We start from the raw sequence: 26,675 nt of genomic DNA, 5'->3' as shown, positions 1-26,675 counted from the left end.
TACCAGACTTTCTCAAAGTAGTTTTGCCCATCTATAAGTCCACTGGCAGAGTGGACAGTGAGAGAGAGAGAGACAAAGAGAAAGGTCCTCCTTTTGGTTGGTTCACCCTCCAATGGCTGCCGCGGCCGGCGCGCTGTGGCTGGCGCACCACACTGATCCGAAGACAGGAGCCAGGTGTTTCTCCTGGTCTCCCATGGGGTGCAGAGCCAAAGCACTTGGGCCATCCTCCACTGCACTCCCGGGCCACAGCAGAGAGCTGGCCTGGAAGAGGGGCAACCAGGACAGAATCCAGCGCCCCAACCGGGACTAGAACCCGGTGTGCCGGCGCTGCAAGGTGGAGGATTAGCCTATTGAGCCACGGTGCCAGCTGGCACATTTCCTTAACACCGCTGGTGTGATCAGGAATCAAAACATTTGCCAATATAGTTCATGTAAAATAATGTCATACTGACATTTTAACCTTTGTTTCTCAAATACCTAGTGAAATCATCTCTTCGTATGTCCTGTATTAGTTTTACAGGGCTGTCATAACAAATTACCATAACCGGGACCCCTAAAATAATAAAAACTCTATCCTCTCACATTTCTGGAGGTGAGAAGTCCAAGACCTGGTGTTGGCAGAGCTGTGCTCCCTGAAAAAGCTGTAAAGAAGAATCCTCTCTTGCATCTTCCAGCTTCTGGTGGCTCTAGGCATTCCTTGGCTTGTGGTCGCATGATTCAAACTCTGCTTCTGCTTTCCTATAGCCTTCTCCACCATGTGTCTCTTCCCTGATTGTCTCCTGGAAGTACACGTGTTATTGGATGTAGGACCCAGCCAAACAATCATGACAATCTCATTTTGAGATTCTTAATTTAATTATATGTGTGAAGAAAGACCTTTTCCAAAAAAGGCCATAATCATAGGTTCTGGAGATTAGGTCATAAACTCATATTTCTTCTTCTTATTTTTTTTTTTTTGACAGGCAGAGTGGACAGAGAGAGAGAGAGAAAGGTCTTCCTTTTTCCATTGGTTCACCCTCCAATGGCTGCCGCAACCGGGAAAGAATCTGGTGCCCCGACCAGGACTAGAACCCGGTGTGCCGGTGCCGCAAGGTGGAGGATTAGCCTATTGAGCCATGGCGCCGGCCAATATACTCATATTTCTGAGGCCATGATGTAAACCCACATGTTCCCATTCATACTTCCTCTTCCTTAAACATGGGTTCATGATTTTCTCCATTTTTCTATAGAATCTCTGCCTACTTCTCTAAGTAGTCTTTCTGTTGCTGATTTGGAAGACTTTATGTTAAAGATATTTATTTTTCACATCAATTATATTTATTAAATGAGTATTCTCTGAGTATTTACTTTTTAAACAATGTCTTTTGATTAACAGAGGTTCTTAATTTTTATATAATTGAATTATGAAATGTTCAGAACATTTTATGTCTTATACAAGCTGTTTTCAAACAGTTCACGGAAAACATGCAGTATGAGAAAATTATGCATGAATTTCAAAAGTTTTTTGCATCAAGATAAACTTGTTGTAACATGACTGAATAAAATCTAGTTTGGAGCACTAAGAAGGGTGAGATCAGTTTACAAACAGCCTCTATCAGAGGAACATAAATTCTGCTAAAATCGAAGGAAGAACAAACATCAAATTCATGGTGAAACTTGGGTGGAAGAATGGTGAAATTATTGATATTTTACAACTACTGATGCCTTACAAAACTTTATGGGCACAATACCCCTTTAAAAAGGATAAGACAATGTCAAAGTTGAAGTTTTCAGCAGCAGACTATCCCGTACCATTTTTTTTTTTTTTTTAAGATTTATTTATTTATTTGAAAGAGTTACACAGAAAGAGAAGGAGAGGCAGAGAGAGAGGGGTCTTCTAACTGCTGGTTCACTCCCCAATTGGTGGCAATGGCTGGAGCTGTGCCAATCTGAAACCAGGAGCCTGGAGCTTCTTCCAGGTCTCCCTCGAGGGTGCAGGGGCCCAAGCTCTTGGGCCATCTTTCACTGCTTTCCCAGGCCATAGCAGAGAGCAGCAGTGGAAGTGGAGCAGCCAGGACTTGAACTGGTACTCATATGAGATGCTTGCACTGTAGGCAGTGACTTCACCTGCTACACCATAGCACTGGCCTCTCCTATATCAGTTTGAGAGGAAAAAATTAATCTTGTCTATGTCCTAATTGAAGTGGACAGACAATTAACAGTAGAAGCAATAGCCACATCAGACATCTCAATTTGTTCATCTTACACAATTCTGACTGAAAAATTAAAATACAGCAAACTTGCTTAGAGGGTACTCAGACTATTGTACCAATATCTGCTACAACAAGAGTAAAGCTTTCAATGGAAATTTTAAACAAGTGGGATCAAGATTCTGAAGCCTTTCACTAGTAGATATAAGGGGTCCATCTTCTTGTGGTGTTGCCCAATAATTAGTCTCAAATGGCAGTTGTGACAAGTAAAGAGATAGTGGGAATGTACAGTTCTCTAAAGAAACTGCCTATGGGAGCAGCCGTTTTCCAGGGCTTTTGCAGCCAGGGTTGGAGGAGTGTCCAGAATGTATAAAAGGAGCAGGGGGAGGACCCTTCCTGTCTACACTTTACATCCAGGATATAGATAAGGGGGCATAGAAGACGCTCGTCTTGTCAAACAATGGGCATTGTCATACATTTTATATATATATATATATATATAGAGAGAGAGAGAGAGAGAGAGACAGGCAGAGTGGACAAAGAAAGAGAGAGAGAGACAGAGAGAAAGGTCTTCCTTTTCTGTTGGTTCACCCCCCAAATGGCTGCTACGGCCAGCGCCCTATGCCGATCCAAAACCAGGAGCCAGGTGCTTCCTCCTGGTCTCCCATGCGGGTGCAGGGCCCAAGCACTTGGGCCATCCTCCACTGCCTTCCTGGGCCACAGCAGAGAGCTGGACTGGAACAGGAGCAACCGGGACAGAATCCGGCGCCCTGACCAGGACTAGAACCTGGTGTGCCGGTGCAGCAGGCTATACATTCTATTTAAAACTCTGACTCACACCGGTTTCTTTCAGGGTTCATTGGTTGACTGGTGGTCTGTCTCTTCCAATTACAATGTTGCAAGTTAAGTTTTCCTGGTACAGTCTGAAAAACAAGCTCTGGGGAGTAAAGCACTCTGCCCTGTTCCTGTTCTGCCCACCTGCCTAATCTGTTCTACCCACAATCTTAGTTACATTTCTTTGAAGAATCATAACAGGAGATGAAACATGGCTTTACCAGCACAATCCTGAAGACAAAGTACAATCGAAGTGAAGGCTACCAAGAGACGGAAGTGGTCCTGTCAAAGCAAAAGCGAACCAGTCAAAAGCTAAGGCCATGACAACAGCGTTTTTAGGATGCTCAACGCGTTTTATCTGTTAACATTCTGGGGGGACAAAAATGATAACATCTGCTTATTACAAGATAGAGAAATCCAAGCAGAAGCAGAAAAGTGCCCTGGAAAATTTCACCAGACAGTCCTCTTACCACAACAATGCTCCTGCTCATTCCTCCCATCAAACAATGGCAATTTTTGGAGAGTTTTTGACAGGAGATTATCAGACATCCATGTTAAGCTTCTTATGTGCTTCATTCTGGCTAATCAAAGGGCACCCATTTTTTCCTTCAGTCAGTGATGTTCAAGACTGTATGACTATGGCTAAATCTCTAGGACTTTCTATTCTTTAGGGATGCATGAAATGGTTGGTAACACTGCTGACAAAAGTGTCTTGAATTTGATGAGGTTTATGTTGAGTGATAGAGCTTACATTTTAAATATTTTTTTATCTTTTAACTCCATTTTTCCACAAAAAGTTCCCTTAAAGGTCGCTTACATGGAAAATCTCTCCATAGTCCCGAATAAATTATTTTTAAAAAATATTTTAACAATTGACCTTATGGCTTTAGTTCTTTAACTTCTCAAGAGAAAATTTTTGTGCATAGCATAGAAAAAGGATGCAGTTTTCCTTTTTCTTTTTTTTTTTTTTTATAGATGGGGATAACCTATTCTCCTTCTACCTATCTTGGTCTCTTGGTCAATGTCTACAGTAGCTTCAGTCATCTTGCAATAACCTGACTGTAAGCTTGTGAATGAAATCTATGATGTAACTTTACAAAGGGACTTATGTTGAGGATACAGTCAACATTTAAGTGACGATTAGCTTTACAACAGAGCACAATTCAACACACAAGTTGAGCATCCTCAATCTGAAAATCTGAAATTCAAAATATTCCAAAAACAGTTCCAAATTTTGGAGCAGTTCAGATTTTGAAAATCTGAGACCCAAAATACTGCAAAATAGTTTCAAATTTTTGATTTTGGGATTAAGGATGTCCTGCTGGTAAAGTCCATCCAAATACCATCACCACTATCCCAAAAGCTCTGAAATCTGAAATACTCTGGTCCCAAAAATCTCAAAAAGAGATATTAAATATGTACCATTTAGAAAACCCAGATCAACCTCCCTACTCTACTAACAGCATGAAATACATGATATTCAGTAGTCCTAATATACAATTTTGTGTACATTGAAGTCTATCAATAATCAGTTTTAACTCTAAACAGAAGTAACAATTCAATTCACTGTTCATTTTGAGTTGCAAATTTACCAAATGACATAATTGAATAAAATGATGCCAAGAAACACTCAGGCTTTAACCCTCTCTCACCTACCAGGTGATAAATCAGCAGTTCCCCTTGGATTTTAGGAAACTGTGGCAGAGCTGGTTCATTGCGTGCTTCTTTAATCAATCATGCAAATTAGCCAGTTGAGTGAGACAGTCAGTTGAATCCGTAGTTTCATGTCTGATAAATTGCACATGTACACTCAAAAAGAAATCTATCTGAGGCCTCATAAAACCCAATTTTATAAACCACTGTTCTTTTTTACACAAGGAAGAAAATAATTGCTTAACTTAGCTTAATCCATCAATTCTGGATCTCATAAATAACATCAGTCTCCTTTTAGAAGACTTTTCTGTCTTCTAAACGATTGTAGAAGAAAACATGCTCATGATTTTTATGTACTGTGTTCTTTTTGAATTGGTTTTCAAACAGTACTTTATTGGTTTAGAAAGTCTCAAGACCTGCTCTGTCCAAAAGTGGGGCCATTAGTCACATTTACCAAAGTTTATATAAATTAAAATCAAATAAAATTAAAACTGTTTTTCATTTAGCAGTAGTCAAATCAAGAACTCAATAATGCTGCACAAGGCCCAGAGATAAAGCATTTCCATCATTGCATAGCATTCTTTTGGACAGTGCTGGGCTGGATATTTTCTTCCAATATATTTACATGGTTCAAACATTTATATAGTCCTTTATGGTTAATAAACATTCATTATCACACATATTTTTTCAGGGTCAAGAGTCTTGGAGAAGCCTGGCTGGGTGATCTGGTCCAGGCCCCTTCATTAGGTTGCGTCAACACACCTCCTGGAGCAGCAGTCATATGAAGGCATGCTGGGGACTGGCAGATCCACTTTCAAGCTCCTTAACGTGTCTGTGAGAAGTCTTCCGTTCCTCCCCATGTAGTCATCTGGGTTGCCCTAGAGTGAATAATGAGAAAGAATATAAGAGACACAGAGACATCAGTGTCTTTTGTGATCATTATAATGTAATCTCGATAGTGACATGCCATCACTTGTGAATTATTTTATTGTTACATAGATTCTGATTGGTAAGAGAGAGGAAAGAGGGGCTAGTGCTATGGCTTAACAGGTGAAGCCACCACCTGTGATGTTGGCATCCCAAGTGGGTGCTGGTTCGAGTCCCAGCTGCTCTACATCTGATCCAGCTCCTTGCTGAGGCATATGGGAAAGCAGTGGAGGATGGCCACAGTGCTTGGGACCCAGCACTCACCTGGAAGACCTGGAGGAAGCTCCTGGCTCCTGGATCTGGTCTGGCCCAGCCCTGGCCATTGTGGCCATTTGGGGAATGAACCAGCAGGTGGAAGACCTCTGTCTCCCTCTCTTTCTCTCTCCTTTTCTCTAACTCTGCCTTTCAGATGAATATAATACATCTTTTAAAAATTATTAAAAATAAAAATAAAATAGAAAAAGATATGGGAAGGAGACTACAAAAAGGTGTGAATATCAGAAGTTGGAGATCATTGGGTCCATCTTAAAATCTTAGCTAATCATCTCTTAGGTAATCACATTATCATTTCAGTTGCTAAGTAACTTTCCAAGCTCCCACAGGCAGTAAATAAACATAAGTAGCAGAGCTCTAACCTAAATCCTCTGACTTTTCACTGCTTTATTCCACAACACTCTGACTTCACACATCTGGGTACTACTCTAACCTTACACAATTTGACTTTTTATAAACCAGTGGCATAGACCAATAATGTTAACCTACAAACATTACAGCTAAGGTTCAAAGAGTCTCAGAAGCTTGATTAATAACAAATGTTACTCCCTTTTTCTTTGCTTTTCCAGGGGAAACAAAACAAGACAGAGGAGTACAAAGAACAGAAAGAGCCTGCTACTGACAAAGATTCTCTTCTTGTCCAGGCTCTAATCAGGCGCCTCAAATCCCTCTAGGCCTTGACCTCCATGTGCGTCCTTGTCAGAACGGCATTGCCCAGCTGTAGCAAGAATCCTGTCAAGTTGGTTTAGCCAGAATGCCCTACCTTTATACACGATCAAATTTCTCCACCCTACACCATCCCCCCGGGGAATATCTGATCACCTTGCCTGCCTTCAGCAAGAATCCTAAAGGTGATTTAGCCAGAATCCCTCCCTTACACATCTTGTCGCATCCCAGTGATTTTCCATCCACTGACACCCACCTGGCTCTTTGGCTATAAATCTCATTTTTCCCGTATTTGGAGTTGAGCCAAATCTTTCTCCCCCACTGCAAAAGTCTATTGCAGTGGTTCCTCACACCAGTCCTTAATAAAGTCTGCCTTACCATTTCAACAGTATTGATCTTTTTTCTATAAAACATTACTTTAGAAGAGATACCAAGTGGGGGGGGGGTTAAGGGAAAGATTTCTTGTTCACTGTCTTTTGAACACCTGCCTACATGGGAGAAGGAACATTTTATGAACTGTTGCATAGAAAAGAAGTGGGATGGAGCAGAAGCAAACTTATCTTCCTTTGTAAACCTACAAAAAAAGAGACAACCTAGAATCTTATCTTCAACATCAGCACAAGTCCTAATTTTTTTTTGGAGAGGAGATTCTATTTTACTTAGATGAAGAAGTGTGGACAAAGTGGGATACAGAGACTATAAACTGATTTCACTTTTTGGCTTGGCATTTGATATTGGCAATTGGAGATACAAATAAATGCAATTTCCAAATGGCATGGATTTGCTAACAGTGGGTGCTTCCATTGACTTGTTTATCTTCTAGTAATTATTAAATATGTGGGTTTGGTTAACATTCACTGTTGGTTCTAAGAAATTACTTCTGAGAGGTCTCTTAAAATATTGGAAACTATGCTATGATGTTTTGACTACTTGAGAGGAAAGAATAGTACAAGTGGATAAAAATTTTCTGGTTTAAGGGCTGGCACTATGGCGCAGTAGGTTAATCCTCCGCACGCAGCACTGGCATCCCATATGGGCGCCGGTTCTAGTCTCGGCTGCCCCTCTTCCAATCCAGCTCTCTGCTGTGGCCTGGGAAAGAAGTAAAAGATGGCCCAAGTGCTTGGGCCCCTGCACCCACATGGGAGACCGGGAAAAAGCACCTGGCTCCTGGCTTCAGATTGGCGCAGCTCTGGCTGTTGCCGCCAATTGGGGAGTGAATCAATGGAAGGAAGATCTGTCTCTCCCTCTCACTGTCTATAACCCTACCTCTCAAATAAATAAATAAAACCTTTAAAAATTTTTCTGGTTGAGCAAATAAAATTTCATGTTCTTGTTTATGACTGCCATTATGGTGGAAAAAAAAGCGAATACCCAAGATTGAATTACCTTGTATTTAAAACTTCTCCCTATTATGGACTAACTTGCGTTCCTCTCTCCCTATCCCCTCCTCACCACTCAACACCACCAAATTCTTATGCTAAAGCCTTAACCTCCGAGGTGACTATATTTGGCACTTGGGCCTTTATGGTCTTTAAGGAGGCAATTAAAGTTAAAAGAGCTCATAAGGGTGGGGCCCTAATCCAACTGAACTGGTGTCCTTATTAAAAAAGGAGCCAGTGTTGTGGCACAGAGAGTGACACCTGCATCCCATATGGGTGCCTGTTCCTGTCCTGGCTGCTCTCTGATCCAGCTTCTTGCTGGTGGCCTAGGTCCCTGTCATCTGCCTGGGAAACCTGGCCCAACCCTGGCTGTTGGGGCCGTCTGTGGAGTGAATCAGTGGATGGAGGATCATCTCTCTCTCCCTCTCTCTCTCTGTAGCTCTTTCAAATACATACATAAAGCTTTTTTTAAAAAAGGGGTGAGGAAAGTCTAGAGCTTGCTCTTGCTTTCTCTGTACACACAGAGGAAAGGCTAAGTGAAGACACTTGAAAATGTGCCATTGACAATCCACAAAGAGAGCTCACCAGAAGCAAAACTGTTGGCTCCTTGCTCTTGGACTTTTAGCTTTCAGAAGCATGACAAAATAAATTTCTGTTGTTCAAGCCAACAAGTTTATAGTATTGTGTTATGGCAGTAAAAGCTAGCTAGTACACTTGCTACCAATGGTGTCAGTTGCAAGTCATGCAAATCCTAACACAACCAGTTTAAATAATCTAGAAATCTATGCTCTTTCATTAAAAAAGAAAAAAAGTCCTGAATTAGGATGACCTACAGAGATGGCTGAGTCAATATCATGGAGGGCCATCACCTGCCTGCCTTGGTTTGGCCTCATCCTAACCAAGCAAGACAACTGCTGCAATTCTAGGCATGATAGCTTGACCTGACAATGCCTATAGAGACAGATAAAATCACTGATGGATCTTAGGAGGGAGACATTTTCTTTTTCCCAGAGGCCTCCAGCAATTTCCGCTAGCAACTCATTGGCTATAAATAGATCCACACACCCATAACAAGGGTATTAGAACTACCATGATGGGCTGAGATAACCCATTAGAGAAGGGATGTTGGGGGACTATCACAATACCTCATTTCCTAAATGGATCCTCTGAGTTTCCACATCAGATTAGCTTCTGTGACCAAAAAATTTTACCTAGAAAAAGAATGAGACTTAGTAGTTTAAAAACGTTGAGATAGAGGGAATATTACAAAGGTAGAACTACATGTGGTGATATACAAAAGCATAAATAAAGGAGAGAAAGAAAAATTGGATAAACACCTCTAGAGGTTCTGGACCAGGAAAGGGAAAAGTAAGGTACAAGTTGCAATGCTGATCATGAAATCCTGGGAGATAGTCCTCATCAGAATTCATTGGGAATCATTGATGTGTATTTTTCTGCTGTTCGATCCAAATAAGTCAAAAGCCAGACAATGATCTTGAATTGAAATGTTTCAAAGTACATGTACCTACCCAAGAAAATGTGTAATCAAACAAATAAGGACTGTTTTACATACAGATTCCTCAAGATAATCAATAATGCTTTCACACTGGGATTAAAAGACCCACTTTCAAGCAAATGTCCACACTCAGTGCCACTGCTAGAAAGGAGTATTTTACCATAGCTATCTTTGGATGAGTAGGTTTTTTTCCCTCTCTCTTCATGGGCTGATTCCTACGCCACAACATTGCTGCCCCTTCATGTAAAACACCTATGGTTTGACAAGGGTGTAAAGGAGTTGCAGGCCATACAGAGATAATATAATATACTAGATAAGGATAATGGTTTTGCAGACAATTGGCTTTTTTTTTTTTTTTCACTCTAAAAGATAACCTGGTCTGACTATCCAATCTACCTTAAACTTCAGTGTGTCATCTGTAACGTAGGGGTAGAGTATTCACTGCAAATACCTTCTAGGATTTTGCAAGATTACATGAGTTAATGCCTGTAAACAAATTGGAAGGGTCTGAAGCACAGCTGGGGGACATCAGAACACAGAACACTCTGGAGAACATAGAACATAAAACAAGAACACAGAACTCTCTGAAGAACATAAATGTTACTTATTACCATTGGTTCTACACAGCTTTGTATTTGAGATGGGATCCCAGGTGAAATAAAGTGAGTAAGTTAGAGAATAAGGATATGATATTGCAGTCACAATCATCATTCTTTACTGGTATCTGTCACAACTAGTGTGTTAGGGTCCCACACCTCCCCCCTCCAGTCCATTTGAGAGATTTGCCTCTATAGAAGGAAGTGAGATTCCCAAAATTCAGTAGCAGCCAAATAAATTTAGATTTTTACGCGTCACAATCAGATTTTCAGACATCAAGTCTAATGCTCTTTCTAGTACTTCTATTGAGAAATTATTCTAACGCTTTCTGAATGACTTGTTGCGTACTGTTCAAAAGATAGACTTGGAATCCTTCAATCACTGAGCTGGGAAAATGTCACAAGAATGGTATTTATCCTGCAAGGGCTGTTCTCAAACCACACACGGATGTTGGTCTTAGCTATCTGGAAGGACAGAAAGACTGCAGCCACCTTGTTCCTTTATGCACATGGTCCCAAATGAAGGCATATTAAGTAATGCCTCCAAGTATTTTCTAAACTGACTGCTTATGGCATCTGAATTTTTTTTTTTTTTTGACAGGCAGAGTTAGACAGTGAGAGAGACAGAGAGACAGAGAGACAAAAAGAAAGGTCTTCCTTCTGTTGGTTCACCCCTCAAATGGCCACTGATCCGAATCCAGGAGCCATGTGCTTCCTCCTGGTATCCCATGAGAGTGCAGGGCCCAAGCACTTGGGCCATCCTCCACTGCCTTCCCGGGCCACAGCAGAGAGCTGGATTGGAAGAGGAGCAACTGGGACAGAATCCAGCATCCAGACTGGGACTAGAACCCGGGGTACCGGCACTGCAGGTGGAGGATTAGCCTAGTGAGTCGCGGCACCGGCCTGCATCTGGAATTTCATCATTAGAAGAAAAAAAAATTTGTTTTTTTTTTTTTTTTGACAGGCAGAGTGGACAGTGAGAGAGAGAGACAGAGAGAGAAAGGTCTTCCTTTGCCACTGGTTCACCCTCCAATGGCCGCCGCTGCAGCCGGCGCACCGCGCTGATCCGATGGCAGGAGCCAGGATCCAGGTGCTTTTCCTGGTCTCCCATGGGGTGCAGGGCCCAAGCACCTGGGCCATCCTCCACTGCACTCCCTGGCCACAGCAGAGGGCTGGCCTGGAAGAGGGGCAACCGGGACAGAATCCGGCGCCCTGACCGGGACTAGAACCCGGTGTGCCGGCGCCGCAAGGTGGAGGATTAGCCTATTGAGCCACGGCGCCGGCGGAGAAGAAAAATTTATCCCTAAAGTATAGCTTTAAGAAAGCCATCGTTATACTGCACTGGGGAGGCAGGAAGAATATTAAGATCCTTGTGCCTATAGTTAAGTGTTACTGATTCTTGTCTGATTGACCAGTCTCTTATGGTCTCCTTTGAAAGTACAAGCAGATCCCAGAGGGGTGCAAGCAGATCCCAAATGACAGTGATATCTGAATGCAAAAGGGGAAATAATTCCAAAGCACAAGGAAGTGGGGAGGACTGACACTTCCTGTCACCTTCAGGAAGCGTAGGCAGGGAGGTACAGGAAGATGTGAAAGCAATGAGAAAGAACAGAGAGGGTGGGATGTCAGAAGTCAGTCAAGTCTACTTATAATTAGTTAGTCCTAGGGCTATTCCTAAAAATGACTCGAAATTCTTGCTTGAAATTTATGATTTCCCATAGTTCCGGTATTTGGCAGACATAAAACAAGTGTAAGACCTTGTTAAGCCATGTCAATATTTCTTCATCACTAAACATACCTAACTCATTAAGTTTTGAATCCTACATAATTTCACAAAGCATATTGTTGGAACTTGATAAATATTTGCCGAATGAGTGAATCTCTCATTATTCTGGGTTTCCCCCACCCCTTATATTTTAGAAGTGACTCAATATTGGATGTATTGGAATTTTAATAACTGATGTAGGCTTCTAAGAAACAATAGCAGTTTTTAAAGGTCTACAAACCATGATCCAATAGAACTCCATCATGATGAAAATGTTCTTTAATCTGCCCTGACCAAAACTGCAGCTACTAGTCATACATGGGTGTTGAATATTTGAAATGTAGCTAGTGAGACTAAGGAACTAAATTTAAATTTAGTTCAAATGAAAGCAGCCACATGTGGCTAGTGGCTACCTACTACATTGGATAGTGCATGTCTAGAGGTTTAATCAGAAGTTTCCTGCTGCCTCTCTTAATTTTTAAAACCGTTTTGATCAGTTCTATCAACTATCATGCTTCTATCCTTCTCTGTGTGTGTGTGTTTTAAGAAATAATTTGGTTTACCTATAATAACGCTAAAGACTAGAAGAGCAAACCGAATTGAGCTGCACAGCAGCATCTCAGGGCAGATTTATGGGTATCATTTCTAGGACCTGTAATGTGTGGTCAATTTCTAATTTCAACTATTGACATAAAAGGAGGGAGCTGTGTAGTTGAACTAGTGGAGTGGAGAAGTGCACAGCAACACTGGCAGGCTGTCTCCTCCCTCCTCAGGAATCTGACACCTTCTGGCTGCCCCTGGGATGGGCTGGCTGGGGCCTCTAAGGTCCTTTCCCTTAGCCCTCCATCTCCCAGCCCCAGGGAGCTCTCTCCTCCCTTCCCAATCAAAATGCAGTGTGAATCATTGGTGATAGCATGGTTTAACCCTTCCTTATAGATAAGAAAACTGAGCCACAGCAAAGACTGGTGGGAGGATAGGACAACTCATAGTTGATTAAGCACCTGCTGTGTGCTGGCTAGAGACTTTATATGTTGCCTGCATGAATGAATGTTATCTTCCTGACAAATGACTGGCATTCATTAAGCTGTATTTTTCGAATGGATGACTATATGAATCCATGTTTAACACGTGAAACAGACACTATTCCGTATCACAGAGCACACTGAACCAGAAACTGTGACCTCAGGCTCAACACAGATGATATGCCAGTCACTTATCTTTTTCTCTCCTTACTATTTAACTCCTTACCCTGCTTCCTGCATCCTCCGGGTTTTACTGTCTTTCAAAGCGAACGACCAGATAAACTGACCAATAGATTCACACCAAAGGACGCACACACGTTCACAGAACACGCCCCTGCTCCCTCCCCCTCTCCAGGGATCTTCTAATTTTAAGGCCAATCTTCTAAGGACAGTGTCAACTTACAGAAATGGCTCCCTCGGAATTTCATGCTGCTCGGGAGATATTTTATTTTGATATTTTAGTGACATTAATAAAAATATGCCACAGCAGATATTTTCCTGGCGTATGGATGCTTACATAGAAACGATGCGTTCATCTATAAATTAAACTTAAGCAGTGTTTGCACTTAGCTAAATCTACATGGTTCGGAGATGCAGACGGCTGCTTTGTGTCCTAGCCCCTACTGCCCACGGACGACTGAAAGGCACCTTAGAGATCCGCTCCTTCTCAGTCTCTTCTCCCACCCTTGGAGCCTTCGGTGCTTCCGAGGCTGGTCTCAAGACGTAAGAGCACTGGGAAAGGATGTGAAAATTAAAACACGACTCTGATTTTTTTCGACACAAAGGCCGCAAACAACGCTAGCTCACAACGACTTATAAAATATTTCATATCCAGAAGTTGGAGGGCTACAAAGTCCAAGCCGTCCAGGCCAGCCTGCAGAGGCTGCGTACGCTTCCGCCTTGCACAAACCGGGTAGGCGCCGCGTCGCGACGAAGGCAGCTGCAGAAGAGGAAGAGCATCACCTGCAGTCCGAGGCGTGGGAAACGCTGCCCGCGGGCTTTGGAAGCCGAGGCGCGCGCGCCGCGGGGCCCCGGGGCGGCTCCGGTGCTGAGTTCGAGGAACGCTGGCGCTCGGCGGAGCCCGGGAGAACGCGGCGGGGTGGAAAGGGGCAGTCGATTCCCCGTGGGGACGGCCGAGGCCGCGGACGCCGCTTCAGCAGGGCCGTCCGCCACAGCCTCCGGGAGCGCAGCCGCGACTGCCGCCGAGGCCAACCCAGCCGGAGAATCCCGGCCGCGCCGGGGAGCCGGGGGCGAGGCGGGGCGCTGACGTCACAGCCCCTCACCCCGCCGTCCTCCAAGAGGGAGGGAGTGGGGAACGGAGGCACTGATCCGCCGCAGCTCCCGGCCGCAACTCCTCAACTCGGCGGCTGGCTGCCTGGACATGTCCTGACAAACTTGGCTTCTCCTCGGCCCTCTCCGTAGCCCTCGTGTGCTCTCCTTCCGCCTCCTTTTGGGGCTCAAGTTTCATCGAGGTCGCTAGCCCCAGGAGATGCGACCACCGGGGTCCGGGCAGCGCAGACGGATCGCACTCTGGTTGGGGATATGCTGAAGATCCGAGGGCGGCAAAGTTGGTACTTCAGCCACGGCTCGTAACACACAGCCAAACGCGTGGGCATTACGGGGCGGCCGGGGACTTTAAAGCGCACCTCCGAGGACTCGGCTGGACGGTGAGTTCTTTGTTCAGTGCAAGCCTTTTAGTATTTAAGTTAAAGTGCATTCAGGACACTAGGAGAGGTGTTTGGCAGGGCTGCATGTGCATCTTAGGGGCTCTTGGCCCAGGGAGCTACGCACCCCTGGTTGCGCACGGCTTGGGGACGGCAGATCCGTGTGCATGGCTTTTGGAAAGCATAAAATACACACAGAGCACTGCTCACAAGAACTTGAGAGGCGATGCTGTTGGTGCATTATTTGGAATGTAACTTATTATAGAAATGGTGCCTTGGGAGGGCGCATCGCGGGCCGCGTGATCTGCAGTGGCGCAGCGCCCTCTAGTCCGGGCGGCCGGGGAGGCGCGCTCTCTGCCCGGTGCCTGGCGGACAGCGAACTTGGACCTGCCGGGTGCTCCAGGGACCTGGGCGCAAGCTCTGTGGCCATCGCCGTGGCTCCCGCTGCCACCCACCCGGCTCGTTCCTTAGACGCTTTCCACAATTTAGCTTGGGCGTGCTGGGTGCGGAGGCGGGTGCTAGAGGAAAGGATTGTTGTGTCGGGAAGCGATCCCTCTGCCCCTGCATTTCCCTGGGCCCTTGCGGACAGAGTTAGTTGATGGTCGACTACTTAAAAGGACAGATGTGGAACCTGAGCCACGTTTCTCTCTTCCCTGCGAAGGTAATGCGATCGCTGCCGAAAAGGCATCTCCGTGCCGTGCTGTTGGGGGCTGGAGGGTCAGTGAAATCGTGGCAGAGCCAGTCTGAAATTTCCATCCCTGGCCCCAGGCGGTTCTTGTGGCGACGAAGCGCAACTTCTTCCAGGCAACCGGACTTCTCACCCTGGAAAACCGAGATTCCTAAACAGATATTTTAGTGTTAGTAAGCGCCTTTCTTTCCTCACGACCAGCGGTCATTTTCTCCAGGAATTCATTTGCGCGATTAAAAAAAAAAATCCTGTGATTTTCTCGGTACGGACTGGCACCCTTGCACTTTTCCCCCCTCCGAACTCTTACCGTCTCCCCAGCCCCCCACCCACGGCCGGCGGTCTTTTGTGGTCGTGTTGTGCCCAGAGTTGGTATTCGGCACAGGGCGCAGACCGGCAGATCTTGGAAGGCCGCTCGCTTTCCAGGCGCTCCAAGCGTGGAATTGATCCGTAACTCCAGGAGCACTTTGCGCAGTGGCGGCCTGGGGTTGGTGGTGTTTGTATTGGGTGGGTGGGTGGGTTTCTGTCTATATTCTCCGTAGGGCGCAGGGACTAGAGCGCCACGTTCGAATCGGCGCAGACACGCCGCACGCATTCTTTCTTCTTCCTAGCCATAACCTGCTCGAGGTTACAACCTTCTTTAAGATGGCTTAAGAAAGAGGCCGCCTCAACTTGGGAGCCGAGGGAATTCGCTCTCGCGCCCCCTCCGTCGGCCCCGAGGGAAACCGGATCTCTTTGTGCTCGCCGTGTGAAAATGTTCCAGCCGCACAAACTTTGCTAGGTCGTGCCCGCCCCGCTCTCCGGGCTGCGTCCCCCGCCGCCGAGCCCCCCGGCCGCGCCGAGCCGGCGTCCGGAGCGCTGCCCGCGCCCGGGATGGGCCCCGAGCCCCCCGAGACGCGCGGCCTGGGGAGGTCCCGGAGTGGGGCGTCCCCCTTTCTCCAGAGACCTGCTGGTTACCCTGGGCGCGCGGTGGGCCGGGGCCATCGGGGCGCACTGACGGACAAAGTACCCGAGGCGGCACGAGCTCCCAGACGCGGGGAGCCTTAGCGCCCGCGGAGGCCAGAGTTGGGGTTCGCTGCCGGGGGTCGAGCGGCTCGGGTCTAACCTGGGCTCTGCACCGAGAGGGTGAGGAGCAGCGTTTGTGTTTTTCCAGGCTAGTCGTGTAGACGGAATGACGGAGGAAGTGGATTCCGATCTCCCCGCATTCCCGTGGAGACCTAGTGGAAGATTCTATTCCGCCAAGTAACTGCAGACTCAGAACCAAGGCATTCAAATGCAGATTGAGGAATTCCCTAAAGATTCTGGAGAATCTAAAGTGCTACCAGGAAAGCTTTTTCTTGAGGCCTTACCCTTTTTTTTTTTTTTTTTTTTTTGGAACTGCACTGTTTTCCCTTTACTAGCAGAGAGCATTCCATATTAATTCCTCGCCCCCGCGACTTTGTGCTGGCCATTAACTGTCCTCAGCCACAGAACAGGCCTCCAGCTATTGCTCAGGGTGTCGCACCGGGCGCTTGATCGCATCCACCCCGCCTCTCGGAGCCGACTTCTACAGGGACCCGGGCCCTGCCGGCGACCCCGGGCAGGCAGCCTCCGCCCGCGACCCCGCCGCAGGGAAAGTGGGCTCGAGTTTCCGCGCCGCAGAAACGAGCGCCGGCGCTCGCAGGCGTGGCCGCGGGCGGAGGGATATTCTCGGCGCGCGCAGCGTGAGGCGCCGGTGCCGAGCCGGGGCGGCCGCGAGCGGGGCGGGCAGGCGGCGCTGGCCGGCGACACCATGCGGACGTGCGGGCCCAGTGAGACCCCCGGCGGACCCGTCCCCGGCTCGGGGGCACGCTGAGGCCGCCGAGGGTGCGCCCCGAGGGAGCCGCCAGCGCTTGGGAGCAACTTTGCTGTAAGTTTGCAAGTGAAGTGAAGTTTGGGGGTACGAGCGAGCCGGCGAGGCGAGGGGCGCAGCGCCGCTCGGCGGGCCGGAGCGGGGGTCTGTGTGCAGTCGTTGGGAGGCGTGCGCATTGCTGCTCTGGGGCTGCAGGCTTGGGGGTCGGTGGGTGCCTTCTCCGGACTGTCCGGACCAGGACTGTGCTGCTCTCGGTGTCCCGGAAAATCGAATGAAAAAGAGCCTGACTGGAAGGCGGTGCCGGTTCGGCCGCTTGCCACTTGGAGAGTCCAGTGCTGGCCTTGGCGAGGATGAGCGAGCGGGGGGTCGTGGGCGACGTGAACAGAATGGCAGTTCCCGAGCTCGGTACGGCTGCCAGCCGGCCGCAGGCGGCGGCCCCTGCCTCGCGGGGTCTGGTCCTGGCGTCGTAGCCAGGAATGCGAGCGGCGGCCGGGGCGCGGAGCTCCCGGGCGGGCGAGAACTTCCGCTGCGCCCCGGAGCTCGGAAACTTGCAAGCGCGCCGCGCCGTCTCCTCGCCGGCGCAACTCCTGCCTGCTAATGGCTTAACCGATGTGGCTCCCGGCTTAGTTCTTTCCAGCTGAAATATTCACAGGGTAGGTGAGATGAAAGCAGGGCCGGTAGCTGGGAGCGGGATCTTTGAAATGGAGTCGCGGAGTTGGCTCGGAGGTCGGTGCCCCGGAGCAGTGCCTGTCTGCGGTTTGCTTGCAGCTGGTTGCACGGTGCAGAGGTGCGGTGCATGAGTTGCGGGGCTGCACATTTGCAAAGGGTGCGGGTTAGCAGACGTTTTTGTCGCCTGTGAAAGAAAAACTTCTATTTTTTTTTAACAGGTTCTATTTTTTTCTGATTTTGCTTTTTCTTGTGGGAAGCTGACTCTGGTCTCTAAGGTTTTTCTGTTCTCACTGATGTGGATTGCGAGGCTTAGGAAACAAGGACGCAATTGTATGTATTCGGAAAGTAAACTCATAAATATTTTCTATGCAGTTAACTTTTTTTTTTTGCATGTGTCTGAACTGTGGTTTCATTAAGTGGCTTTTGTTAAGCAAATCCCTAGTGCTTGATGCAGGCGATTTTTTTTTTTAAACGTTAGGTATTTACAGTGCCTGTTGAAACCGGGAAAAGATTTAAAAGGCAAATGACCTGCAGTTATTCTTTTTCAAGGTAAATGCGTGTTAAACTAGGTGATAATGTTTGTCATCATACTCCAGAATTTGGATTGTGTTACTAAGCACAATCAGTAGCAGTTACAGCCACTCAGGAAAAGATGTTGCTCCAGTTAATATCGGTTAATTCTGCTATTTGGTTTTGGCTTTGTGTGTTAGAAGGACATCTCTGATTAGTATCCCCTTTTCTTATGTATTTAAACTTCATGATGTAAAAATTAATCATTGTATAATTTTTAAAACAAAGCAATTCATGTAACTCTTAGCTTATCCCAGAGTGGCATTTAATAAGCTCTGTCTCTAAGTTACGACTTGAATAGGTTTGCATTTGTGTACTTGTTTCTTGAAAAATTAAAATCTCAACTTAGCCAAATTCTTTGTCACTGTGAAGGGAAGCAGGGTGGTTAAAAGGCTTCCTGGAATCATTTTGGCCACCTGTATTTTCATTGGCATCCTTTAAATGGTCACAAGAAGTGTCCCTGTTAGTTCTCATCATGTTAGTGCATAATTCAGATGTCAAAAATAGTGTGCAAACTAGTACTCTTTTCATTCACCTAGTCCCCTGCCTTTGTAGTGTTGGTCATGAGACTCAGCTTCTGAATGACCTTTGAAATACTCCTTTCTTGAATGGAACAGGTAGAGGTGATCGAAGAGATAATCTGTTGTAGTTCTCATATCAAGTCTGCCACCTCCTTGGCTGATTTTGCTTAGAATCAATAAACAGAATGAAATTAGTACAGTACTTTGTTGTATTAAATACTGTCTCCATGGTCTCATTAGTAGCTTGAAGGACCTAGTTTAATAGTAGGTAGCCATAGGGCTTGGTGTGTTTTAATCTTTATGAGTGGGAATGCTTTTGACCAAATTGCAAATATGATGGAGCCAAACTCATATCTTTTTGGCATCACTTAATTATGCAATTTGTAAGTGTCATTTATCATTAGATATTGGAAAGAGGTTTTTGAAGTAGATGATAGACATCATTTAAGATGAGAAAGTTATCTGATAGGAGCTTTTTATTTAAAAGATGTTCAGTCAGTTGAAGAATTTATATTTCATGTTTCTAAAGTTTGTTTTAAATTGTCTTTTCATGTCAGTTCAAGATTTAAATATATTGCCTAAATTTTTGCTTAATTCTCAGAGTTTACCATGTATATAGTAATGTTTGTAATTAAATGGCTTGTAAAAAATACTTAGGAAAATCAGGGATTGTTTAGCCTTTATCCTTCATAGACTGTTAAAGCACAGAGCTTCATGATAAGGTCTCCAGTACAGTAATCAGACAGCACCTCACCTGTCATCAATTTAGAAGCATTTTGAGGTGGAGGTGACCTCTTTCTGGGCTGTTGGGAATTAGAATGTTCTTCAGGGCTGTCACTGGCCTATAGCTTGCACCTGGATTTTCTGTTAATTGGAGGAGGATAGATGTGGGGCCAGCTCTGTGGCATAGTGGGCTGAGCCTCTGCCTGCAGCGCCGGCGTCCCATGTGGGTGCTTGATCATGTCCCGACTGCTCCATTTCCAATCCAGCAGAGAGATAATGGCTAGAGAAAGCAGTGTAAGGTGGCCCAAGTGCTAGGACCCCTGCACCCATGTGGGAGACCTGGAGGAAGCTCCTGTCTCTGGCTTCAGATCTGCCAGAATTTGGCCATCTGGGAAGTGAACCAGCAGATGGAAGATCTCTCTTTGTTTCTCCCTCTCTGTAACTGCTTCTCAAATAAATAAATAAATATTTAAAAAAAGAGGATATCTGTGTTATTTTACTTTGTTATCCTTCTCTGTCTCCCCTCCCCTACTGCATCATGCCCTCCATTCTCCATTTTTAAACCTTCATCCATCTGTCTGTTCACCAACCAACAACTGGATCTCCTCTGCCAGACACAAAACAGAGAATCTTGTTTCTTGCCCTCAAGGAGCTTACATTCCTGGAGGGAGAAGGGCAAGTAGACAGTTAGAGGCAGTGAACTAATAGATCCTTTAAGGTCAGGATAGTTTGTCCTAGCACCTCAGTGGATTTAGGCTAGGGTTAGCTCTGAGGGAGGAGCGGATCAGGGGACTCACAGGAGGGGGGTTGTGGGTGGATGATAAGAAAGGAGAGGAAATGATATGTACACAGCAAGTTGTAGACATATCACAGTGTGGCTTGCTTGTGTGATGGAGAGAAATGAGATCAGAGACCTAAGCATGCTGTGTGATCTCTCAGAAAAGTGTTGGTTGATTATCTGTGCTTCTCTAATCCTGCTTTGACTTAGGACTTTTGTTTTGATCTAGTTATAACATTCAAATCTGTGACTAATTGAAGTTATTTTCTAAGACAGGGAGGATGATTTCTATGGAGCAGGGGTTAAGGATAGAAGAGAAGGAGATGTTGAAGAGAAACGTGAAAATAACAGCTGCATGTGAGGGATGGAAGGCAGGAAAAGATAAAATACTGTAGTTACGTTTGCATTATCCTTCCGAAGGTAGGGGGCAGACATATTACATCAGTTTAAGGCTTCTACCACTGGGTGGTGGCGTTGGCTCAAGACAGCTTGGTTGTTGTACTTGGTGCAAGCCTGTAAGGATATACCTTTTTGGGTTTGAAATAGGAATTAATAGTGGAAATAGATCAGGAAAGTAGAAATCATATTACCAAAGATCTTTAATATAAAACTAAGAAGAATATACTTCATAAGCCAGTTAAGGGGCATTATTTTCAAACTGGGAAACACACTTGAATCAGATGTGTCCCAGAAAGTAGGAATACCACAAGACTGTTAAAGTACAGTACCCAAACAGATTACATGAACTACATGGTAGCAGCAGAAAATGGAAAAACTTTGAGAAATTGAGAAAGAAAAAATATTAACACTAGATAACTGGAGGTTTGGCAGGTAGGAATTAAAGATCGTAGAAACTATGAAGTTTGAGAGAGATGTGGGGATGGTAGGAGGCTGTGAAGATTTTAGCCCAGCTTTCAATTTCTCAGAGAAGTAGAGTTCACAGGATTAAGTAAGTTCCTTGAATTTATATGGTTGATTAGTGATAAAGCAGGACTGGGTCCCAGGCCTGTAGTCTCCCAGCTCCCTCCCTTCTGTCGTCTTAGGTTGAAAACTTGAGTGATTTGGGAAGTAATAAAACCCTTCACTGGAGTTGTAGAATACAGTGGGAGAGCTGTTATTTTGCTGTAGAGAATTGGGAGAAGTGAGGTTGTTATAGGATACAGGGAGGGTACAGCTGGGATTGGGATTGGGGTTGGGGCAGAGTAGGGGAGGACTTCCAGTATGCATGCCCAGGAAGAGGTGGAAGTCAGAGGTTGGTCAGCACCAAACTTGATGGAGAAGGAGCTTGGCTAGAGTATTGCAGAGATCCTGGAAAATGTAGTGCCATTCATTCTGTACAACGGTGTGTTTGCTTCTTTGTTTTTAGGTGGTCTCTGACAATCGACACGACCGGAGGGTGCTGGGGAAGGGAGTGAGTTGTGTGGACTGTGGTGTCCAGTCAAGGAGAATGAGCACAGAGCACGGGTTGTGTGAGCTGACGTTAACTTGTGATACCAGAGCACAGCGGCTCTTGCCAGGGTGGAGCTGAGGCGCTGCCTGGAGGCGTTGAGCCTGGAGTGTTTTCAGAGGACAAGGAGCTCTAGGAAGTAAAAGTGGTGCTGAGAGACTCCGGTTTTTTTTTTTTTTTTTAGATCTTTGCCAATATTAGAAAGAGAAAAATAGAGTGTTAGTTTGAAGGAAATCACAGTTTGAATGTTTATTTTTAAGTAGGGAAGAACTTATTGTGTGTAGACTCAGCAGAAAGTGGCAGTAGAGAGGGTTGCTAAAGTTGTTTGAGTTTGAGAATGATTTAGAAAAAAGCTGCAGGAGAGGCCGAATTTTGTGGCACGAAGCATGTCTTTATTTATAGTGAGGATAGAGGTAGAAGGCCAGGAAAGAATAGATGAAAAGGCTATTTTAAGGAGAGGAAGGAAGATGAGAGACTTTGTACCTGTTGACTTCTATGTTCTTACTATACATGGACATTCACATTCCTGATCCATTATTTAGTGGAATGGTTATTGTGTACTAAAATACACAGGGAGCATAATTTGACCTATAATAGGACCTTACTAATTTGGGCATGGAAGAAGTGGATAGTGTTTTTTTTTTTTTTTTAAAGATTTATTTATTTATTTGAAAGTCAGAGTTACACAGAGAGAGAAAGAGAGGCAGAGAGAGAGAGGTCTTCCATCTGATGGTTCACTCCCCAACTGACTGCAGCGGATCTGAAGCCAGGAGGTCCTTCTGGGTCTCCCATGTGGATGCAGGAGCTCTAGGACTTGGGGCATCCTCTGTTGCCTTCTCAGGTGCATTAGCACGGAGCTGGATCAGAAGTGGAGCAGCCGGGACACAGATGGGCTCCCATATGGGATGCTGACACTGCAGACATCAGCTTAACCCACCATGCCACAGTGCTGGCTCCTCTTTACCTGTCTTGTCTTTTATGTCACGAGACTGCAGAAAAACTAAAAACAGTCATCTTCATCATGTAGGTGAAGTGTCCCTTTCCTGAAATGCATGGGACCCCAGAAGGTTTTCAAATTTCAGATTTTTTCTGATTAGGGAATATTTGCGTGTATGTAATGAGAATCTTGGGTATGGGACTCACATCTGGATACCAAATTTGTTTCAGAATTTTATATAATATGATTAGTAATTTTGTGCATGAAACGAAAGTTTCATGGTTGTAGAATTTTCCACTGTTGCGTTATGTTACCACTCAATAAGTTAACAGAGTTTGGAGCATTCCAGGTTGTGGATTTTCAGACTAGGGATTTTCAACCTGTTGTAAAAGACAAGTTTTATAGGCTCATGTAGTAAGTAAATTAGATTTTATAGAGAGATAATTTAGAAATTAGGACAGAATCAGGTGTCATGGCACAGCAGGTTAAGCCACTTGTAATGGAGCAGCATTCAAGTTCTGACTCCTCTGTTTCCAACCTAGTATTCTGCTAACGTTCCTGGGAGGCAGCAGATGATGGCTCACGTATTTGAATTTCTGCCCCAACATGGAGAACCAGATATAGTTCTAGGTTTTTGGCTTTGGCTTGGTGCGGCCCTGGCCAGTAGATGGAAGATCTCGATCTCTGTCTCTTTGTAGTAGTGCCTTTCAAGTAGACAAAAATAAATAAGTAAATAAAAACTATTAAAAAAAAGAAATTAGAACATTTAAATTTCTTAGGAGCGAGAAAGCCTTTAAAATTTTATTTTGGATGGATGAAATCACGTAGATGTTTGCATTTTAAGTTCTGAAAAAGTCAGATTTGTAGTTCCCCACTGTTGGTATCAGTTGTGTGAAAATCGTTTTTAGGGTTAACTCTGAATCAGTTGTTCTGTCCAAGGCAATATATAAATTAATCCTGCTAGAGTCATCACACTTACTGCAGTTCCAATCAGAACTAACAAGACATAAATGTAGTTACCAGAAGTCATTAAATGATATATCCTAAGTCTAAGGCTGCACTTCAGTTTCTAGGTTCATGGCTCCACCCTGTACTGAAAATCCTATTAAGATGGGTTAAAAAGAATTGCTATGCACTAATGAAAATGGGCAGGATCTGCTCATTAGTTTTTCAGCATGGAATGAAAGCTCTTAAAAGTGCTGGCTTGGTATTGTAATTTGCTAGAAAAATGAAAGGTTTTTTTTTTTTTTTTTCATTTGTTATCCAGAAGTTATGAATTAATTATGGCTGTAACAAACAGGCTTAGGAAGATACAATAGTTTTTTTTTTTTACTTTTATTAAATGATTTTTAGAAGTCATTATTTATTTGAAAATGACAGAGAGAGAGAGGAGAGACAGAAAGAATCTTCCATCTGCTGGTTCACTCCCCAAATGGCTGCGACAGCTGTGACTAGGCCATGCAAGCTGTGGCTAGTCCAGACTAAAGCCAGGAGTCAGACGCAACATCTGGATGGCAGGGACTCAGCCTTCATTTGCTGCTTCCCGGGCACATGAGCAGGAAGCTGAAATAGAAGTGCAGTGGGCATCCCACGCTGTGGCTTAGCCTGCTGTGCCATGATGCTCACCCCAACACAAAGTTTTTTGAGATGTGGTCATTTTTATCATGTGGAGTGAAAAGTTGTGTGTTTCCCTTTTATGTAGAGAGGTACAGTGACTACTTATGACCTAAAATTGAAAAAGCGACGTGTAACAGAATCGATCCATGCCTCGCAGGATGCTGTGTGCCACCTACTTTCTCTCTGAATCATTGAGACACTTCTAAAGCTGAAGCTTTAGATCTGAATGCTGGGCTGTATTGTGTTTGTGAAGAATGTGCAGTCCCAGTAATTGGTACATTTTTCATGAAGGTCTCCGTGATAAAGAAATATGAGGGTATTACTATCTGATTTTTGTTAGAAAAAATGTTTTTCTCTTGAATTTATGAATTTTCAGAAATCTGTGCTAAAGATGTTTAAGCTTTTGACCTGAGGCTGTTTTTTCCTTAAAGACTGAACTAAGTAAACACTCTTTGTTTTCACTTTGGAAAATGTATTTTAGAAATTCCAAATTACTCTTGAGTTAAAAGGAGTGTGATCACCTTCTAAATATCAAAATGTAGCTCTTGGCTAAAGTGGTGTTTGGAGTTTCATTTTCATAAGCGTGAACTCTAGATAATAACAGTTTTTAGATGAAATGTTGTTAGTGTCTTCTCTTTACTTGAGCTGTAGTGTTGGTTTTACATAGAGTAACAGCCTTAGTTCTGGTCATGATGTTTTCTGGTGAAACCTGAGTTCACACACTTGTTAGTTACATTACTATACAGTTAATAACTGTCTGTTAAAAAATGGACTTTTTCTAATCAAAAGAATGCATTTACTAGTTCTAATTATAGTGTCATTGTGTTAGCCAAGTTTGCAGAATGAACTCTGAATTTTAAGAGGTTTTGGTTATGAATGTCACCCAGGGAGTTTGTTCCAGCTGTGATGTGTCCCAGGAGGACTGTGTTGGGTGGATTGTAGGAGGTGGTTGGGGTGCTTGGGAATCTAGTTGTGGGGGACACGTGGTGGTGGCAGGAGCTGTGGTTGGAAGCTGCTGTGATCTGAGGCGATGGGCGTTTTCTTTATGACTGGGGAGGTGGCTTTCTGGGGCCTTTCTGCAACCAGTATTTATGAGTCATTTCCAACGTCTGATGTTAGGCTTTTCAAATTACTTGCTGTGCCTTATCACACCCCTGTCCCCTCACCAGGCTCAGGGGCTACTCTGTCTCCCCTCCTCTTCTGCTTTCAACTCCTGGAGAACAACAGTGGCCTGTCCTTGGCTTCCTTTTCTTCTGTGTGCTCTCTTCAGTGATCTCATTCAGTTTCATGGTTCTAAATATCATCATCTGTATTCTGACAGCTCTAAAATTTATATCTGCACGCTGGAACTCTCCCACCCATCTAACTGCCCACAGAGTCTTCCATTGGATATCCAGTATGCATTTCTAGCTTATCTTGTCCTAAACTGAACTCCTGTTCAGTCCCTACAACCTGGTCCTCCTGCAGACTTGCCCTCAGTCCCTGGCAGCAGGATTTTCTGTGTGAGCAGCCCTTCCCTCTACAATCTCTATTATTGCAGGTTAGTCTCCCTCCAGCATGTGCCCTTGCTGCCCTGCACTTGTCTTCTCCACACAGATACCAGACTGACCTTTTCCCACTTCAGGTAGATAATATCCTTCCCGTTCAAAATCCTCTAGTGCTTTCTCATTTTATTTGTACTAAAATCCAAAGTCCTAAACATCACCTTTCATCTGTGAGTCTGTACCAGTCTTTAAGAGATGTTTGAGTCAGTGGAGAGACTAGACAAGTCAGCCTTGTAAAAGAGTTCTGAATAATTTGTGTAGCATGAGTCCGCAGCTAGTGACTGCCTTCTAAAAGAGTCCACTGCAGAAGGGAAGGAAGCGGGGTAACTTGACTGTGGAGCAACCTGACAGACAGTACCTCAGTCAGGTGATCAAGGTCAGGGTCTACGTGATTCCTGTTGATACGTCTATCCCTTGATGGGATGAGATGCAGATGACACTTTACCCCTCTGATCTTCCTTCCCCAAATACAGTCTAATCCTGAGAAAGAAGACAGATTCCAGTTGAGGGGTATTTTGTAGGAGGAACCTTGTACAGAGTAGCTGCTTAGCACTCAGACCTGGCAAGCCTGTTGAAAACAAGGGAAATCTCAGGAATTTACAATCCAGAGAAGTCTGAGGAGATGCAATTACTAAATGCAGTATGGTATCTGGGATGGGACACTGAGATGGGAAATGGGTATTAGGTAAAACCTAAGGAGTCTGAGTAAAGCTTGGACTTCAGTTAGTAATGTATCAATATTGGTTTATTGGTTTTCACACATATGTATGATACTAATGTGTTAACAGTGGGGGAGACTGCAACTTTCTGTAACTGTAAAGCTGATCTAAAATAAAATGACTTATTTTAAAAAGAACCCCCTTCATGAT

General features: G+C 44.8%; 1 protein-coding gene and 1 long non-coding RNA gene across 13 annotated transcripts in view; one reads left to right on the top strand and one right to left on the bottom strand.

The window, feature by feature from the left end:
• Window positions 1-1,793: 1,793 nt before the first annotated feature.
• LOC138848484 (uncharacterized) lies at window positions 1,794-14,021 on the bottom strand. Of its 2 annotated transcripts, XR_011386318.1 has the most exons (5): window positions 13,224-14,021; window positions 9,067-9,132; window positions 5,439-5,554; window positions 3,245-3,305; window positions 1,794-2,132 (listed from the first exon to the last, which is right to left on the bottom strand). It is a non-coding gene; the product is annotated as an uncharacterized lncRNA (long non-coding RNA). The 2 variants fall into 2 exon arrangements; XR_011386317.1 differs by lacking the exons at window positions 1,794-2,132; window positions 3,245-3,305 and having other exon boundaries at window positions 3,937-5,554; window positions 13,224-14,018.
• Window positions 13,979-26,675, top strand: part of FAT1 (FAT atypical cadherin 1) — a 131,882-nt gene continuing 119,185 nt past the window's right edge. For 7 of the 11 annotated variants that reach the window (XR_007914547.2, XM_051833580.2, XM_051833573.2 and 4 more), the window contains exon 1: window positions 13,979-14,487. The gene's annotated coding sequence lies outside the window, so the exon portion shown is untranslated. Of the gene's footprint in view, window positions 14,488-14,836; window positions 15,146-16,917; window positions 17,058-26,675 lie in introns of those variants that run through there. The other 4 variants (XM_070068424.1, XM_051833565.2, XM_070068423.1 and 1 more) reach the window with 2 other exon arrangements.

The sequence above is a fragment of the Oryctolagus cuniculus genome, chromosome 2 (assembly GCF_964237555.1).
Source record: "Oryctolagus cuniculus chromosome 2, mOryCun1.1, whole genome shotgun sequence".
Classification (NCBI taxonomy): Eukaryota; Metazoa; Chordata; class Mammalia; order Lagomorpha; family Leporidae; genus Oryctolagus; species Oryctolagus cuniculus.
This window is presented reverse-complemented; position numbering and strand designations above follow the sequence as displayed.